Source organism: Nicotiana tomentosiformis, chromosome 1 (assembly GCF_000390325.3).
Source record: "Nicotiana tomentosiformis chromosome 1, ASM39032v3, whole genome shotgun sequence".
Lineage (NCBI taxonomy): Eukaryota > Viridiplantae > Streptophyta > Magnoliopsida > Solanales > Solanaceae > Nicotiana > Nicotiana tomentosiformis.
Genome location: NC_090812.1, coordinates 150,850,543 through 150,870,385, shown reverse-complemented (window position 1 = coordinate 150,870,385; position 19,843 = coordinate 150,850,543). Strand labels below are relative to the sequence as shown.

The window sequence follows — 19,843 nt, the reverse complement described above, 5'->3', positions numbered from 1 at the left end:
AATGACAATTGAAACAAGGATAAGCAAGGAAGTTATCAATTGGAGAAAATAGGGGTTGATAGGATAAATGCAAGATAATTGTTTGGGATCCAACTCTAGATAATTCACTTTTAATGTTCAAGTGAGTCTCTCGAATTCACTCAATTATTAGTTCAAACATTCAGCAAAAACTCCTCTCTCGATTAAGTTTTAGCCTCATGAGACGAACCAATTTAAGAACGCGAAGATATGCAAGAATGCATAGTGGATTGGTCTTTAGAAAAATCTCTTTCGATTATTCTCCTAACTAGGTTTAATCAATGATTCAACTAGCCTCTTTCGATTACTTAGAAGAATCTATGAGCTCAACCAACAATATAATGCAAACATATCACAAGTTATGCCTCTCTTGATTATATGAACAAGTGATTATAGATGCAATAGTTAAATCATCCAAAGCGATTCAATACATAAAACTAGAGTTATAATCCACAAAAAATAATCAATACACCAAATCCATCAAACCCTAAAGAGAACTACTCCATAGATATGGAGAAATTCATCACAAAATAAAGTTAAAGAAGAGGAAAACATAAATTCAATCCATACTCATGTCTTGAATGAGGAAGGGATGATGAAATCTTTGTGCTTGTATTTTTCCAAGTCCTCCTTAGTCTCCTTAGGTCGAATATGTGTCAAAAGTCTAGAAAATAATGTTTTCCCATGTATTTATACCAAGTAGGGTCGGGCCCAAACGAAATCACCCTTTTCTAGCCGAAATAGGACATTTACTGTGTAAAATTTGCACAGGCGCGTCGCATGGGGCAACGCGCCATACAGGGCATTAGTGGAGAAATCCAGAGAGCTAACTTCTGACAGACAATAGAGATTGCACAAACGCGGCATCCCACGCGCCGTGGTAATGGGGAATTCTCAGAGTACGGACCAAACTTCAATTTTGACGTCCAGACTTGGTCCTCGACCCCCGAACACAATCCCGGCTTAATCCTTTGGGCTTTTACTCAGACTTCAAAGCTCCAAATCACTCGAATTCATTCCACAACATTTGCATAGCTCGGAATCACTCTTACAAGGAATAAAACAAACAATAAGTGCAAAACACTACCAATTAAAGCTCAAACACGAATAAAGTGCAGTGAATTAGAGTGCAATAAGTGACTAAAATACGTAATTATAGCCTCACATCAACATCCCACACTTAAACCATTGCTCATTCTCGAGCAATCAAACTACACTTCAAATAAACTCGACCTTTTTCAACAACTCTCATAACTCATCACACCAAGAATATCTAAAACAGATTAAGTACAATACCGTAACATTCTCGCCTCAAGATTTTGACTCAAAAGCACCACGCATTATTTATAACCCACTCACTTACTCTAACACAAAGGTCAATTCCATTACTTTTTCGTCATGAATTAAGTTTCCTCACACAACAATAGAGAGTAGTTCCACACATAATGAAATTTAAGAACAATTAGGGATTCAAGATAAGAAGAATTTGCTCATTCTCAGAAATAACATTCATATGCCACAAAAGACATACCATAGGCTTGCCCGTAGTATACTACTCTACTAATTAAGCTCATTCAGTCAAGGATCAAGTAGGACTTTAACTGGTTGTAACGTAGGTTGTGGGATGGGTAAGATATATTTAGATATAATAGTGACTACACCTCCCTAAGCACTTTAATACATACATTTCATTATTCAAAATCCCACACTTATGTCAAACCATAACTCCACCTTTACATCAATATACATTAACTCCCTACTTCTTTAAGTACAATTACATCAAGAGTCACCACTATCAAAGAATATTTTGCACAACAATACAACTATTTTTTTAATTTCTTTTTCAATTCAAGTGGCTCTTTCTTTTTCAAAACATTGCACCCTTCTCCTTATTTTAATAGTTCCACTCAAAAGCCAAACCAACCACCCCACACTTCAACTTTTACAAAGTTCATAACAAATTCAAGTGCTCACGAGAGGTACAAGGTTCAAATAGATGGTTAATTCAAACAATTGGATAAGGCTTGTAAAATGGTTGCCAAAGAAACAAGATTACATGCTCAAAATGGGTTAACTAAGATACATAACAATCAAGTGAGTAAGAGCATATAACATGCTCAACAAAGAAATGCCTATATCCCTTCCAAGACAGAATAAAACTACTATTTCACTTTGCAAACACATAGGGCAAGTTCTAGACATCAAATGCGATGCACAGAATAACACAAAACCTCTCACATACATGGAACATAACTCACTCAAGATTGGATTATCAAGATACTCTAGTCAAAATAGTTAAGCAAAGTTAAGATCATACAATTTAAGGTACTTATACAAGAGTAAATACTAAGCCTAAGCGTCACACTAAAGCACTCATTATTCTCAAGGTATAATAGAGTCAAGAGATATTGCTTTCCATCTAAACCATAGCACAAGGTTTTCTACTACTCTACAAAAATAAAAAACAAACTACACCCGGTTCAAACAAAACCCTTGGAAAAGAACTATGGCTCAAAGAAAAAATAAGGGGGAATTGTTACACTACCTAACAAAAGAAAATCTTTTTTTCTTTTTTCCTTCGACTTTAATCCGTCAAGAAACCTGTTGAATGATATCCATTGTCGGAAAAAATCGAAAATTTTAAAATTTTAATGTTTTTTTCCAATTTCTTTTCTATCTCTAACTACTAAAACTAACAAAAAAAAACTAAAACTAATATACATACATACATACAACATATCCCCCCCCCACACAATTTAAGTTGTGGCATGTCCCCATGACACACAATTAAAAAGCATAAGGTAGAGAAAACTTCCCTGAACATCTAGTCGGGGTCTGAGTCAAAGTCAGTCTCCATTCCTCGTGACCGAACTAATGCGCATATCCATACAGATAGTTTCTTCTCATCCTTTTTGGGGTACACCCCACCCTTATCTTTCTCATTCACTGCAGCCTTCTCTTTCGAGCCCTTCACTTTCTACTTAACACTTGCAGCTGGTTTTTCTTTCTGTGCCCCCTTTTCTACATTCATCTCAAAAGTGACAGTCTCGTCTCCCACTCTAAGCATGAGTTTTCTCTCGTGTATATCCAATATAGCTCTACCCGTTGCTAAAAATGGTCTTCCTAGGATAAGGGGGACCTCCTTGTTCTCCTCCATATTCACCACTATAAAGTCCACAAGAAATACAAACTTATCCACCCGAACTAACACATCTTCAACTACTCCCTCACGTGGTATAGTTGTTTGGTCTGCCAGCTGCAAAGATATTATCACCGACCTTATCTCTCCAATCTCCTTCTCCTGTTTCCTGCAAAATAGATAGAGGTATTAAGTTAATTGAGGCACCAGAATCACATAAAGACTTATCAAAATTTATAGTTCCTAATGAGTAAAGTATAGTAAAACTCCCTGGATCTCCACTTTTGTGGGAGTTTGTTTTGCAATATCGCGCTGCAATGCTCTGTGAGCTTCACCACTGAGGTCTCCTCTATTTTCCTCTTCTTTGTCAGGATCTCCTTCAAGAATTTAGCATAAGAATGCATTTGTGAGATCACTTCGATGATTGGTAAGTTCACATGAACCTGTTTCAGCACATCTAGAAATCTCCCAAACTGCTTGTCCATCTTTTCTCTACTTTGCTTTTGAGGGAAGGGTAAAACATGCATATACTGGCTCTCCTTAGGTTCCTTCTTGTTGATTTTTCCTCCTCCTTCTTCTTCTTCTCAGTTTTCACCGGGCCTTTCCTCTTCTTGTCATCAATCACTTTTCAGCTGCTCCCCCCTTTCTTTTGCAAGTATCATATCTTTTTGGATCGGGGTAGGATCTTTCAACACTTACCCACTTCTCATGTTCACAACATTCACTGTTTCTTTGGGATTCTTTTTAGTGTCAGCGGGGAGAGTGCCTGGAACCCTCTCAGTTAATATTGTTGCAATTTGTCCCATTTGCTTCTCCAAATTTCGAATTACTGTCCCTTGTATTTCAAATCTCTCATCAGTTTTCACAATAAAGGCCTTCATAAGATCTTCTAAACCAGGCTGATTGGGCTGTAGAGGTTGAAACTGCTACCTAGGCTGATTCATAAAACCAGGAGCTCCTTGTCCCTGAAATCTGGGTTGTTTTGTTGCCACGCATTTTCAGTACCCATTGAATTGAAATTGTAGTTTCCCACATCATTCACTTTCTCAGTTGAGGCTTGACACTCATGAGTAGGGTGTCCTCTTCCACATATATCACAAGCTGTATGAGGCTCATTTTGTATCGAGGCTAAGGTTAGCTTCCGTATTTCTTTAGCCATAGCATCATGTTGTACCTGGACAAATGTATTAGCATCAACCTGGTTAACACCAGTCGATCTTCTTCTTTCAGCACTCTCAGAGGGCCAGTGATTTGCATCTTCAGATAACTAATCAAGAATTGTATCTATCTCCTTTGGAGTCTTCTTCATCAATGGGCCTCCAGTTGCATTGCTTAATGTTCTATGCAAGGCCGGTGTCAATCCATCCCAAAAGTCTTGGAGTTGTATCCAGAGTTCAATTCCACTATGTTGACACTTTCGAACAATCTCTTTAAAACTCCCCCATGCTTCAAAAACAGTTTTCGTATCTTTCTAGCAAAAGTTATGGATTTCTCTTCTAAACTTGCCCGTTTTAGTTGAGGAGAAATATTTATCAAGGAATTTTATGGTCATCTCCTCCCACGTTCCAATAGATCCCGTGGGCAAGCTTCGAAGCCACTATTTTGCATCATCTTTAAGAGAAAAGGGGAATGCCCTTAAATACACTGCATCTTGTGACATACCATTGTATTGAAAGGTGTTCATAATCTCCTCGAAGTCCATTAGATGTGTGTTTGGATCTTCGTTTGGCTTCCCTCTGAAGACATAACAATTATGAAGGGTTTGAAGCAACCCTTGCTTCAACTTGAAATTGTTTGCTGCAATTGGAGGTGGTCTAAAACTTGGTAAATCTTGATTGTAGACCGGTCTAGTATAATCGCCAAGTGGTGTCCCAGGCCCGGGAGCTATATTTCTAAACTGATCTGCAGCCAAGGGTTGATTTTGAGCAATTCTCCGACCCCTCTCTTCTTCGTAGATAATATGTGCATCTCTAATAGCTGCTTCCTCAGCATTCCGTGCAGCTTGTTCTCTTCGTCTACATTATCCTCACCGTTTCTAGCCGTAAGTTCTTTGGTTGAGGATTGCCCAACTTTTCATGATGTCTCGGTGAGATTTCTTTCCATCCTCAGCTATCGCAGTTATTTTTCAATTTCTGGCTCGTATGGTAGCACTTTCATTCGCAGAAGTTCGAGTCACGCACCAATCTTAACCTGTAACTTGCGCACAGTCAAAGAACACCAACCGTAAAAATAGAAAAATAAAATTAAATAAAAAGAATTTTTTTTTGAATTAGCACTACAAACTATTTCAAACACTGTTGATTGCCAATCCCCAGTAACGGAGCCAAAATTTGACGAGCTCGGAACACACACTTAAATTATGCTCGCTAATCAAATATAGTATAGTAAAATATCATATCCATAAGGATTGAATTTAAACAGTATTCTCGTAGTTCCTAGCTTGGTTTCTATTAAAGTTGATCAACAATTAAGATTTATATGATTTCTAACTAAAATTAACTAAGAATCTAAAGCTATTGACTAATGACAATTGAAACAAGAATAAGCAAGGAAGTTATCAGTGGGAGAAAATAGGGGTTGATAGGATAGATGCAAGATAATTGTTTGGGATCTAACTCTAGATAATTCACTTCTAATGTTCAAGTGAGTCTCTCGAATTCACTCAATTATTAGTTCAAACATTTAGCAAAACTCCTCTCTGGATTAAGTCTTAGCCTCATGAGATGAATCAATTTAAGCACGTGAAGATATGCAAGAATGCGTAGCGGATTGGTCTTTAGTAAAACCTCTTTCGATTATTCTCCTAACTAGGTTTAATCAATGATTCAACTAGACTCTTTCGATTACTTAGAAGAATATATGAACTCAACTAACAATATAATGCAAACATATCACAAGTTATGTCTTTCTCGATTACATGAACAAGTGATTATAGATGCAACAGTTAAATCATCCAAAGCGATTCAATACATAAAGCTAGAGTTATAATCCACAAACAATCATCAATAGACTAAATCCATCAAACCCTAAAGAGAACTACTCTATAGATATGGAGAAATTCATCACAAATAAAGTTAAATAAAGGAAAACATAAATTCAATCCAAACTCATGTCTTGAGTGAGGAAATAATTATGAAATCCTTGTGCTTGTGTTCTTCCAACTCCTCCTTAGCCTCCTTAGGTCGAGTATGTGTCAAAAGTCCAGAAAATAATGTTTTCCCATGTATTTATACCAAGTAGGGTCGGGCCCAAACAGAATCACCTTTTCCTAGCCGAAATAGGACATTTACTGTGTAAAATTTGCACAGGCGCGTCGCATGGGGCGACGCGCCATGCAGGGCATTAGTGGAGAAATCCAAAGAGCTAACTTCTGATAGACAATAGAGATTTGCACAAGCACGGCGCCCCACGCGCCGCGGCAGTGGGGAATTCTCAGAGTACAGACCAAACTTCAATTTTTGACGTCCAGACTTGGTCCTCGACCCCCGAACACGATCCCGGCTTAATCCTTTGGGCTTTTACTTAGACTTCAAAGCTCCAAATTACTCGAATTCATTCCAAAACATCTACATAGTTCGAAATCACTCCTACAAGGCATAAAACATACAATAAGTGCAAAACACTACCAATTAAAGCTCAAACACGAATAAAGTACAGTGAATTAGAGTGTAATAAGCGACTAAAATTTATAATTATAGCCTACCATCAATTTGATGTTGGAATTGGCTAATTTTGGTATGGTTAAACTCGTTACTAAATGGGTGTTCAGATTTTGTTAATTTTGTTGGATTTCGATACGTGGGCATGGGGTTGACGTTTTGAGTTGACTTTTTGACTTTTGTTAAAGAACTTAGCTTTATCATATGGATTTGATCCCCATAGATTGTGTTGATTGTATTGAGTTGTTTGTGCCTAGATTCGAGTCGTTCGGAGGCCGATTCACAAGGCAAGGGCTTGTTGGAGTAGAGATTTGCACGGTTTGAGGTAAGTAGCACTTCTAAACTTGGTTATGAGGGTATGAATGCCTGAATTATGTATTATGTGGTTGGTGTTGAGGTGATGCACATGCTAGGTGACGGGCGTGTGGGCATGCACCGTTGAAATTGTGACTCGGTCGATTCCATGGAACCGTGTAGTCATCTAATATTATTACAATTCGTGTACTCTCATTGTGTTAGAGGAATTGAGCTGTGATTCATGTTAGAAATCATGTTTAGGCTATATGCTGGTACTATTGGGACCCACGAAGGTCGTTTTGCTATTGAATTATTTGCTAAATTGCATTTATATACTCAGTTACATCTATCCTTTGCATATTATATCTTAGTCTCTATTGTCATTATTGTTACATCATGTTATCATCATTTAGGCTAATTGTTATGATATTTGTGAGCCCGAGAGACTGGAGAGATTGGTGAGTGAGTGAGGCCAAGGGCCAGATTGTGCGTGATGTTTATGGGATTGGGCTACATGTCGCAGTAGGCTTTATTGATTCATGCCATGATTGGCTTATTTTAGCGCTTGGGCAGGATCCGCCTCTCCGGAGTCTGATATACCAGCAGTAAGCGTAGGTACCCACTGAGTGTGAGTACCGAGTGATTGAGATGGCTGAGTAACTGGGAGGATTGAATGACTAGGAGGACTGAGTGATTGAGTGTGCTGAGTGAGACTAAATACTCCGAGAGTATGCACATGACTTTATCACTGTATTACATTACAGTTGACATATAGATATAGTGATGTATCATTCCTCATATCAGTCACACTTGGAATATTTTATATGTGTTGAACTTAAACTGTTAAACGTGAAAGCATGTCTACATTTCTGTACTGTTAAAAACCTGTATTTGGACTGTACCTGTTGAGCTTGTTACTGTTTTAGCCCAAGGTTAGTCTTATTACATATTGAGTACATTGGGTCGGTTGTACTCATACTACACTCTGCACTTCGTGTGCAGATCCAGGTACTTCTGGGCATGACGATTGCTAGCTTTAGAGCTTTATCTGTTAGAGTCTATTGAGGAAGCTGCCTTGGCGTCCACAGACCTCGACTCTCCTTCTTTTCAGTATATTTGCATTGTTCTATCTTTCTAGACCATTGTTATTTTATCAGTTGGATTGTATTGCCCTATAGATGCTCATGTACTCAGTGACACCTGGATTTTGGGGGATTTTTTATTGAGTTGCGGTATTTTCTTACCAGTTATTATAATATTTTCACTATTAAGCTTATTTCCTTATGTTTTAAATTTAAAGATGCGTGGTTATTTGTGAGTTGTCGGCTTCCCTAGTATTGCAATAGGCACCAGCACAACATGTGAGATTTTGGGTCGTGATCGTCCGTAGACTCTACCTTTATATATTTTCATGAGAAATAAAAAAATTATTTAAATGAGAAAGAGAAGAAAAAAATAACTTGTGCAAAATAATATTAAAAAGAAGTCATATCTAAAATATTTTATACCTTTATTTACTCCACCGACTGCTTGTATCCATATCGAAGTCATATCTTCGGGCGTTGGCTGAGAATCGGGCTGTGTTTGTTGCCACTCCTCCATTCTTATGTGATACCCTTCTTGAAATGTTATTGAAAAACATTATATAAACGAATTAATCTTAACAAAGAATAAATGTAGTATTGTTAGAATCTTACATGTCGCCGATGCACGCGGTTCAACCCATATGCCTTTTCCTTTGAAAATAAAAAATATGAGTTTATTACTTGAATTGCATATAAGTAAAGCTAAGTAAAATTTCATAAATAAATTACCAATATCAATCGATGGGCCGTAAAACTGATTGAACCTCCAGTGTGCAACAAGACACCTTTACTGGAGGCTCTGTTTGCCTGCGCCATTTCACTCATCTGCTTCCATTTTTCGGTATTCTACTTCGCCAATAGTTGAGACCAGACATCTTCACACAACCACAAAGGCCTGCTCCCACCTTTTCGAGCAACAAAGTGTGTATCTTTAATCCTTTTCTGAGCTCTCTTCTCAAAATTTTCATTCATTTGATTTTTATGCTAATGTTTCCATACACACTTAGTCTGTAATTAAAAGAAATGTTATACAAACACAATAAATATTATATAAATTATATAAATTATATTTATTCGTACCTTAAATTGAAGCCACATATTCACTCTGATTTGGTATGGAATCTCTCTCCAGAAATTCCACGGCTCATGAAAAAATGGCTTCATAGCTTCCACAACCATATGTGTGGTCTGAAAGGATGGCTAAAACCTGCATTATATGTAAAATAAACATTCGTTAAATAAATGATGATCTTTATTCTAATAATTAAAAATTAAAGAATTACTTACCCATCCCCATGGGGTAGGATAATCTTTGATGTGTATGATCTTACTCTACAATCCCACCAACATACTATCTCCGTGAAGGAGAAACTAAAGCAGTACTAGTAGATGGGGATTCAGTCGCCTGAGATCCTCCAATATCAAGTCTAGAAATACTAGGAGTAGATGATAATGGAGATGATAATGGAGTGGACGATGATGGAGGCACAAAAGATGAAGCGCCCTGGGATGGAATCAATGGTGAGCCATCATGCTGACTAGCAGGAAAACGAGGACTCAAAGGTAGCAAATTAGGCGTCGACATAAAATTATTAGTAGTGGAGGCTGAATCACCCTGGGTCGGCATAGAATAATATTGTATTCTGCTAGCCGGAGGGGGGGGGGGGAGACTTTGAAAAATTCAGGTGGTAATGCAGTCGTCGACTGAGAAGGAGGAGGACTCATCCTGGGCATGTATGGAGGAATGTGATCACTTGTGGATGGAAAAGTATTTTCTTTCTTCTTAGAATTTTTTCGTTCTTTACCCTTTAGAAGCCATCTGTGCAATTTAAGTAAAACAAAATATAATAATAAAAAACTTAACAGGTAATAACATAAATCATTTCTTCTACATATTATAACAGTTAAAAAAAACATATGTAAAGTCCAATAAGATATAAAAATAAAATAATAACATAAGGAATAATATAAGAAATCAAACAAGTCATAAAATACAAAAACAACTCAATCCTCATCACTTTCTTCATATTAATCATATTCATTTTTATCATCGCTTTTTTCATTTTCATCATATAATTCTTCATCCTGGCTTGCTTCATATTTATCACTTGAATATCCATCCTCGTTTACCATGGATGTTCCTTCCTCATAATCGCTTTGATTTGATCAAAGGATTGAAGGCTCGAATTCCTCATAAAGGCCTTCACTATCCTACAATTCACATGCTAGTTCATCATCCACCATTGCTTCAACACTTGAAATGTCATTCTGGCATGCTAAATCTAATGCATCCTCGACTTCAACTCTACCTATGGGCTTTGTTTTTATCACTACCCGCTATGTAGTCTTCTTCTTACATAAAGGATAAGGTGCGTAATACACATGTTTTACATTTTGTGCTATGATAAATGGGTCATAGTGTCTATACTTCCCCGTGTGCTTTATTTTAACTATTTTATACTGCGGATGCACCTTTGTACCTCTAGTAGGTGTTGGATCATACAATTTATACTGAAAGAGTACCAATGTTTTCTTCGGTCAACCAACACTATACTCAAGTTCTAATATCTGTTGAAGCACACCATAATAATCAACATCATCATCAGCTTTCATACACACACCACTATTATTAGTTTTTTTGCCCTTGGACCATTCTTCTGTATAAAACTTGTACCCATTGACGGAGTACTTAGACATCATTCTGACCTTAGAGATAGGTCCCCAAGTAATGTCACACAAAAATGGATCATTTACGCCATTATCTGGATTATGAACGTAGATCGAACCCAATATATAACAGCTAATTAGAAATTAAAAAGTACGTACACCTGATAATAATTTCATTGGAAGAAACTTAGCTAATACTTACAAAGTTTTTAAACCATTCTACAAACTTAGGATAAACATGCCCATGCCCATATGCACCCACACACCAATTGTCTGACAGATTTGAAACTTTTCATTAGTTAAAATAATTGATAATTGAGATTGAATATAAGTCTGTAATGTAAATATACACTTACATATAATAAGGTTGGACTTCAGGACAATTTAGTAGAACATGTGTTGTAGCTGACTTTAGCTCCATCTCAGTCAAAAATTGTGTTGGACGACGTTTTGGACCGCCTTTTCCAGGTTGATTGAATATGAAAAAGGGTGGTGCCAATAGATCGATATTGCCACCATCACCATGCTGATCAGGTCTATTTCTTAAACATGGCACATCATGTTCAAAATAATATGAACAAAAATAAGATATTTCTCTAGCCAGATATGCCTCACATATCGATCCCTCAATCCTTGATCTATTTTTCACGGTCCGCTTACATTTGCCAATCATCCTGCATAGCACGATTTTACGATGAAATAATTTTAAACTAAAACACGTAAGGATAATTGATTAAAGATAATTACCTCTCAAAGGGATACATCCATCTACATTGAACTGGCCTTCCTAGCCGTGCCTCTTGCGCAAGGTGAATTGGAAGATGTTCCATGACATCGAAAAAACCAAGCGGGAAATTTTTTGCCAACTTATTTAAAGTTAAATGTTACTGTCCATGTAAGCTAGGTTCTCCACTCTCAATGGGCTAGAGAACAACTACTTGAAAAATAAGCATATCTCTGTGATGAGCTTCCATATTCTATCAGGCAATGCATTGAATGCAATATGCATCAAAGATTCCATGAAATTGTGACAATCATGGCTTTTCATAGACGTCAACTTCCCTTCTTTCATGTCAACACACCTAGATAAGTTTGATGCATACCCATCAGGCATCCTCAAATTATTAACCCAATCACAAATCTCTCTTGTTTCATCTATAGTGAATGTGTAACTAGCCTTAGGTTCTGAATCTTGTTGTTAAAGTATGTCAAGTACAACTCAGCCCGCCTACAATATTCTTTCAAATCCATCATGGCCTTCAAGTTAACTTTTGTTTTGTTGCTTACATCCATAACAATATTAAATAAGTTATCAAAAAAGTTCTTCTCGATATGCATGACATCAAGATTATGCCGAAGGAGATTTTGCTTCCAATAAGGTAACTCCCCAAAATGCTCTATTTTGTCCAGTTGTGTGTTACACCATACCCCGGTATCTTATTAGGCAATGGATACTATATTACCTTAGGTAGATCCCTAACTCTGTTCCAAATCTCTTAAGCCGACAAGACCTGAGGTGGCTCCTCAAAATCAGTTTTGTTCTTCATAAATGCACTAGTATTTCTCCTAAACTCATGATCCATTAGCAAGAAGCGGCGATGATGCTCAAACCATGTGTTCTTGCCTCCATGTTTCAAAGTGAATGCCTTTGTATCTTCCATACAAGTCGGGAAAGCTTACTTTCCAGCAGTTGACCATCCGGACATCATTCCATAAGCAGAAAAATAATTTATAGTCCATTAAAGCAGCACGAAGTCTGATATTTTGCTTAGTTGATACATCATATATTTTAACACATTCATGCCATAATAACTTCAACTCATCAATTAGGGGGTGAATGTATACATCAATCAATCTTTTTGGATTGCGTGGAGCTAGAACAATACAAGTTAGAAACAAATATTGACTTGTCATACACAATTCAGGCGGTAGATTGTCATGACCCAAAACCAACCGTCGTGATGGTGCCTATCATAGAACTAGGCAAGCGAACTACTCAACCAGTTCAACCAAATAAAAACTTTGCAAATTAAACGGAAGCATTTAATATTTAAGAAACCTTTTAAAAACCAAAATAAAACCACAACGCAATACAAATCTCTCCCAAAACTGGAGTGTTGCCGAGTACATGAGCATCTATACCGGGATACAGCCTACTACAATGTCTAAGGAATAAGAACTGAAATACAAATAAAGATAATGAAGGAGAGCCAAGGCCTGCGAACGCCATGCAACTACCTCGGTAGTCTCCGAGATCTCGACTCCTCACTCAGCAGCCGTCGTAACTGGAAGCACCTAGATCTGCACACGAGGTGCATGGTGTAGCGTGAGTACAACCAACTCAATAAGTAACAAATCCAAATTTTGGACTGAAAGTAGTGACAAATTCAACCGGCACAGTTCAATATAGAAATAACAGTGCATAAACGTAGGCATGCTTTCAAGTTCAACAGATAAACTCAAAATAGTAAAATAGATCAAATCTGAATGATAAGAAGAATATAACTTCTCTACTTCTACATGCCAGTGCACATGGTGTATGTGATGCACCATGCTGACAGCTTCGTGTGCTCACACTCTTAATTTCTCAATCACTCAGTACTGTATATGGCCCATACGGCCTAGGGAAGATCCATCCCGGAATATATACATCACTGACCATCAGTCACCCAGTACTGAGTAGGGCCAATCTAGCCCGTGGAGAAGATCCATCTCCAGGTATATAATGCTTCGGAAAAGATCCATGTCCAGGGAAGATCCATCCCTCAATATAATCAACCGCGCTCACTGGGGGTATGTGCAGACTCCGGAGGGGCTCTTTCAGCCCAAGAGCTATCATAACTCAGTATAACCACTGTGGCGTGCAGCCCAATCCCATAAATGTCACTCATAATCAGGCCCTCAGCCTCACTCAGTCATCAATCTCTCCAGTCTCTCTCACTGGCTCACAATGTCATGATACTAGCCCGAAAACAATGATATGATGTATCAATAAATAACAATAGCGACGAGCTATGATATAAAATGAATGAATATGACTTAGTACGAAATATCAATGAAATCAGTAAGACAACAGAAGAAACGGCCACTATGGGCCCCAACAATACCAGCATAAAGCCTAAACATGATATCTAGCATGATTGGCAGCTCAATTACTTTATCACATGATGAAAACACGGATATCAACAAGATAGAACCACTAGACAGTGCCATGGAATCGACCAGGTCACAATTCTCACGGTGCACGCCCGCACGCCTGTCACTTGGAATCTGCGTCACCTCAATACCAATCACGTAACACATAAATTCGGGGTTTCGAACCCTCAGAACCAAATTTAGAAGTGCTACTTACCTCAATCCAGGAAAAACTCTACTCCAACATGCCTTTACCTCACAAATCGGCCTCCAAATGACCCGGATCTAGCCACAAGAAGTACAATACAATCAATATGGGCTAAAGGGATCAATTCTATAATAAAATTATGAATCTATAATTCAAAAATCCGAAATTGGCTCTAACTCTCCCCCTCCCCCCCCCCGGGACCACGTCTCGAAATCTGACAAAAATCACAAAATCCGAAATCTCATTCAACCACGAGTCCAACCATATAATTTTTATCAAAATCCAAAACCCAATTGTCACCCAAATCCCCCAAATCAACTCTCCAAATCCCTAGCCTCAAACTCCTAAATTACACCTAAAAAACAACCCAAACTAGAGGGGGACATCAATGGGGATACAAGATTATTGATCAAAAAACAAACACAAGGGACTTACCTCAAGAATCCCCTCGAAAACCATCTCAAAAATCACCTTAGTCCGAGCTCAAAATGTTTGAAAATGAACAAAATCGCGAACCCTTATGATTTTAATTCTACCTAGCAAAACCGCTTCTGCGGTTCACTTGACCGCATCTGCAACCTTTCACGCTTCTGCGGCGCCAAGTCTGCTTCTGTGGACACGCTTCTGCGAAGGGCCGTTCGCTTCTGTGAAGCTGCCTCACCAAGCGCCCATGCGCTTCTGCGATCCAATACCCCCATCTGCGGACACGCAAGTGCGGAAAGGACCTCGCACATGCGACCTCTACCAGCTTCCTTCTTGACCGCTTTTGTGGTCCATTTATTACTTCTGCGAGCTCGCATCTGCGGTTCCCAATCTGTAGGTGTGATTACACCAGCAGTCGCAAATCTTCAGCAACTCTTCAACTTCAACCTCATTTCGAAAATCATCTGAAATCAACCCGAGGCCCCCGGGACCTCAACCAAACATACAAATAAGTCCTAAAATATCATAAGAACTTAGTCGAACCATCAAATCACCTCAAACAACATCAAAAATATAAATCACACATAGATTCAAGCCTAATGAACTTTGAGACTTCCAAATTCAACAACCGACGCCGAAACCTATCAAATTACGTCTAATTGACCCCACATTTTGCACAAAAATCGCAAATGACATCACAGACCTACTCTAACTTCTAGAATCAGAATCCGACCTCGATATCAAAAAGTCCATTCCCCGTCAAATTCTCCAAAAATTTAACTTTCGCCATTTCAAGCCTAATTCTACTACGGACCTTAAAATCAAAATCTGGACATGTTCCTAAGTCCAAAATCACCCAACAGAGCTAATAGAACCATCAAAATTCAAATCCGAGGTCTTTTACACATAAGTCAACATCCGGTCAACTTTTCCAACTTAAACTTTTCATTATGAGACTAAGTGTCTCAATTCATTCTGAAATCCTTTCGGATCCGAACCAACTAACCCGGTAAGTCATAAAATATCATTAAAGCACAAAAGGAGTAGTAATTAAGGGAACATGACTACAACGCTCAAAACGACCGGTCGGGTCGTTATACAGATTATACGGTGTAACAAACACTGGCCAACATGAATATGGTGCAACATACACTGCAAATGGAGTAAATCCATCAGCACATATTCCCAGCCTAAGTTTCTGGTTCACCGCAAAGTTTGGGAACACCCTATCAAAATTCTTCCATGCTTCTCCATTTGACGGATGACATAGCACACTATCTGGCCTTCTATGTTCATAATGCCATCTCATATGAGGAGCAGAACTCATTGATGCATATAACCTCTTTAACCTTAGTATAAGAGGTAAGTAGTGCATCGCCTTCACTGGAACCTTCTTATGTTTAGCATTTGTGACTTCTTTGTAACGCGGCTGCTTACAAAACTTGCAATTTTCTAAAGATGCATCTTCCTTATAGAATAACATGTAATCTTTCTCATAACAATCAATCCTCTCCGATGAAAGACCTAACTTGGAAACCAATTTCTTTGCCGTGTAAGTCTTTGGGCAGGTCAATCTTGGTCGGATTAAGTTCATTCATAAGGTCAATGATAGAATTCATGCCAGCTTGAGAAATATAATTATTCGATTTAATACTTAGTAATCTAACTACAACAGACAACTTGAAATGCATTACGCCTTCATAAAGCGGACACCTAGCTTTCTCTAACTGCGTGAAGAAGCTCTTAGCCTCATCATTTGGTTCAGATTGAGCCCCAGAGAACATCTCAAAAGTATCCATCATCATTTCATTAAATCTAAAATTTTCAACATTAATATTCTCCGCTATGGGACTACCTTCTTCACCACCAGATGAGTTATGAAAATGAACATCATCTACACTAGCATGACTCTCCCCATGCACAGTTCACACATAATAATTTTACATAAACCCCTTCTTATATAAATGAACAGTAACAATATCGGGCCCCAATAACTTAAGACACTTGCATTTTACACAGGGGCACCTAATCGTCCCTTCGATAAGGGAATAATCAAGTGTCTTTACCTTAGCAATAAAGCTAGCAACACCTTCTATAAATTCATCCCGCAACCCCATACGATTCAGATGATTCCCATTATACATCCATCTACGATGTGCAAATTTCATCTACACATAGAAAAAAATTAGAAGTTGAAATATTTATGTAATTTACCCTAATCAATAAATTTTACACTTCAAAGGTTACTTATCTAAATAGTTTAATTATATATTTTAGTGTTATTTGATATTTATCCAACTTATTTAGTAATCTAAAAATGTTTTTGCATTTATCCATATTCATTAGTAAACTCAAAAGCAACAACAAGCATTAAACATTATATTCAAGAAACCTAAAACTTAATACCATTTCAAACTAATGAATTTATTATATTTAATAAACTTTAATCTTACAATCATTTTATATATTTACTTCACTATTGTTAAAATTATACTAGCTACATCACATAAATAATAAAAAATACAATTGGATCTCTTTGCAAGATGAATCAAAATTAATGATATAATTATTCAAACACACTACTTAATACAAATTGAATAACATATATACATTACAATGTGAAAAGAAAGTCAAGATTGAATAGTTTTTTTCCTAATTCTATAACATATACTCCATCCGTTCCACTTTATGTAAACTTATTTCCTTTTTGGTTCGTTAAAAAAAGAATGACTTCTTTCTAAATTTGAAAATAATTTAGCTGAAACTTCCAATGATACCCTTAATGAGAAGCTTTTATAACCACACAAATACTCTGGATCGTTTTTGACTTGTTTAGGACCACAAATTCCAAAAGTCTTTATTTTTTCTTAAACTCCGGGCCTAGTCAAAGAAGTTCACATAAATTGGAACGGAGGGAGTATAAATTACAATACAAATTGAAGATTACTCCTATTGAAATATATATATATATATATATATATATATATATATATCAACTTTCAAAAGAAGATTAATTTTAATGTTACTTAAGGCTCTAAACAATACTTTTAAAAGGTTAAAGAATAAATTATTCTCCATTTCATCCCTAATTTCAATTCTAATCTTTTCAAATTCAAATTAAAAATTCTAAAATTCTAATTTTAATATCAATACAAACAAAAAGAACAAATATATCAACATTCAAAGCCGGAGAAAGGATGAAGGAAGAAATTATCTCGCTGGAGAATATGCTCGCTGCCGGAAAGACTCACGCTACTGGAGAAGATATAAACACTACTTGAAAAAAAAAAAGGATTAAAAGGGGAGCTGGCCATGGCAGGGATGAGCGAGAGAGGGGGGTGGGGGAGGGAGAAAGAGCGGTATACTGCCGGATTTGGTAGCTGGCGGTGACTGTCACACCTCCAATTTAAGTGACATTATTCGAAATGCGATTATTTATTCAATCAGAGTCGCCACTTGGAATAATTTATAGTGTTCCAAGTCACCGGTTTATTTTAAATCTCAAATCAAAGAAAATGACTTTTATTTATGGTTCGCGAACACAGAAGATCGGGTAAGAAATTCTGTTAACTCGGAAGAAGGTGTGACGTACTCCCGAGTTCCGTGATTTTAGCACGATCGCTCAACTATTCAACATTGAAAATGTACACAAGTACTGAGGCAACTGAGAAGGGGTTAGAATGGACCTTAAAAGAGGTGTAATGGTCCTTTTGATTGTATTGATAATGAACAGATTTCAGTACAGCAAAAACAAGACTGTAAATGACCGAACTTGACCCTCCCCAAACCAAAATAGCAACGTGAACACGGACCAAGAATTTGAACCTCGACGTCGGCGACGGGGACTCGACTTGTGATGACCCAAAATGTCATCTTTAAATTTAATAATTAATTTTGTGTTCTAAGACCTCAAAAATTACTATTTATCATTTCTCGACTTGCGTGCGCAGTCCATAAAATTTTCCGAAAAATTTTCAGGTGAAAAATGAATTAAAATATGAATTAGAGCTTTAAAACTCAACTGAGTTGACTTTGGTCAACATTTTGAGCAAACGGACTCGGATAAGTGTTTTGATAGTTCTGGTAGGTTCGTATCGTTATTTGGGACTTAGGCGTATGCCCGGAATCAAATTCCGAGGTCCCTAGCCCGAGATATGGAATTTTGATGAAAAATTTAAAGTTTAAGTTCAAATAGTGACTGGATGTCGAATTATGTGCAAATGACCCCGAAATAGAATTTTGATGATTCCAACAGCTCCGTATGGTAATTTTGGACTTAGGAGCGTGATCGGAATTTTATTTGAAAGTTCGTAGTGAAATTAGGCTTGAAATACCGAAAGTTGAATTTTTGAGAAGTTTGACCGAGGGGTTGACTTTTTGATATCGGGGTCAAAATCCGATTCTGAAAATTTTCATAAATCTATTATGTCATTTATGACTTGTGTACAAAATTTGAGGTCAATCTGAATTGATTTGATATGTTTCGGCGCAAAATATAGAAGTTAGAAGATTTGAAAACTCATAATTCGATTCGATACGCTATTCGTAATTTCGGCGTTGTTTGGCATGATTTGAAGCCTCAACTAAGTTCATATTATATTTTGGGACATGTTGGTATATTTGGTTAAGGTCCCGAGGGCCTCAGGTGGATTTCAGAAGGTTAACGGAATGGATTTCGGACAAAAAGGAACTGCTGGAATATTTCTGCTGCAGAAGCTATTTTTGGACAGTAAACCGGTGCAATCGCAGAGCTGATTTTGGAAGCTTATATCTCGAAATCTATAAGGAATCTGAACATTATCAAAACATGAAAGTTGTAGCCCTTTGATTCTAGTTTCCAGAATGATAAACCATTTATCATTCAGACATTTATACAAAATGTTATGATCGATTGACTGAAGTTGGTACTGCAGATTTTGGCTACAGCAGTGTGCATCGCCAGAAATTTTTGCTGCACAGGGCTGACTTTGGGAGCTTATATCTCGCAATCTACAAGAAGTTGGGCGATGAGAAAAACATGAAAGTTGTAGTACTTTGTATCTAGTTTGCAGAACTTTAAACCATTTGGCAATTGGAGTTGAGTATAAGAAGTTATGAATGATACACTACAGGCTGTCGAGGAAGAGTTTGATGTTTTCAACATAAGCATGTAATGATCCAAAAGTCCATTTTTAGTTTTAGAGATCGAAATTCGATTTTGAGACTTTCAACA

General features: G+C 37.3%; 1 non-coding gene across 1 annotated transcript; it reads left to right on the top strand.

The window, feature by feature from the left end:
• The first annotated feature begins 4,554 nt into the window (after positions 1–4,554).
• On the top strand, positions 4,555–4,661 carry LOC117277045 (small nucleolar RNA R71). The gene has a single exon (XR_004507313.1). It is a non-coding gene; the product is annotated as a small nucleolar RNA R71 (small nucleolar RNA).
• Positions 4,662–19,843: the final 15,182 nt, after the last annotated feature.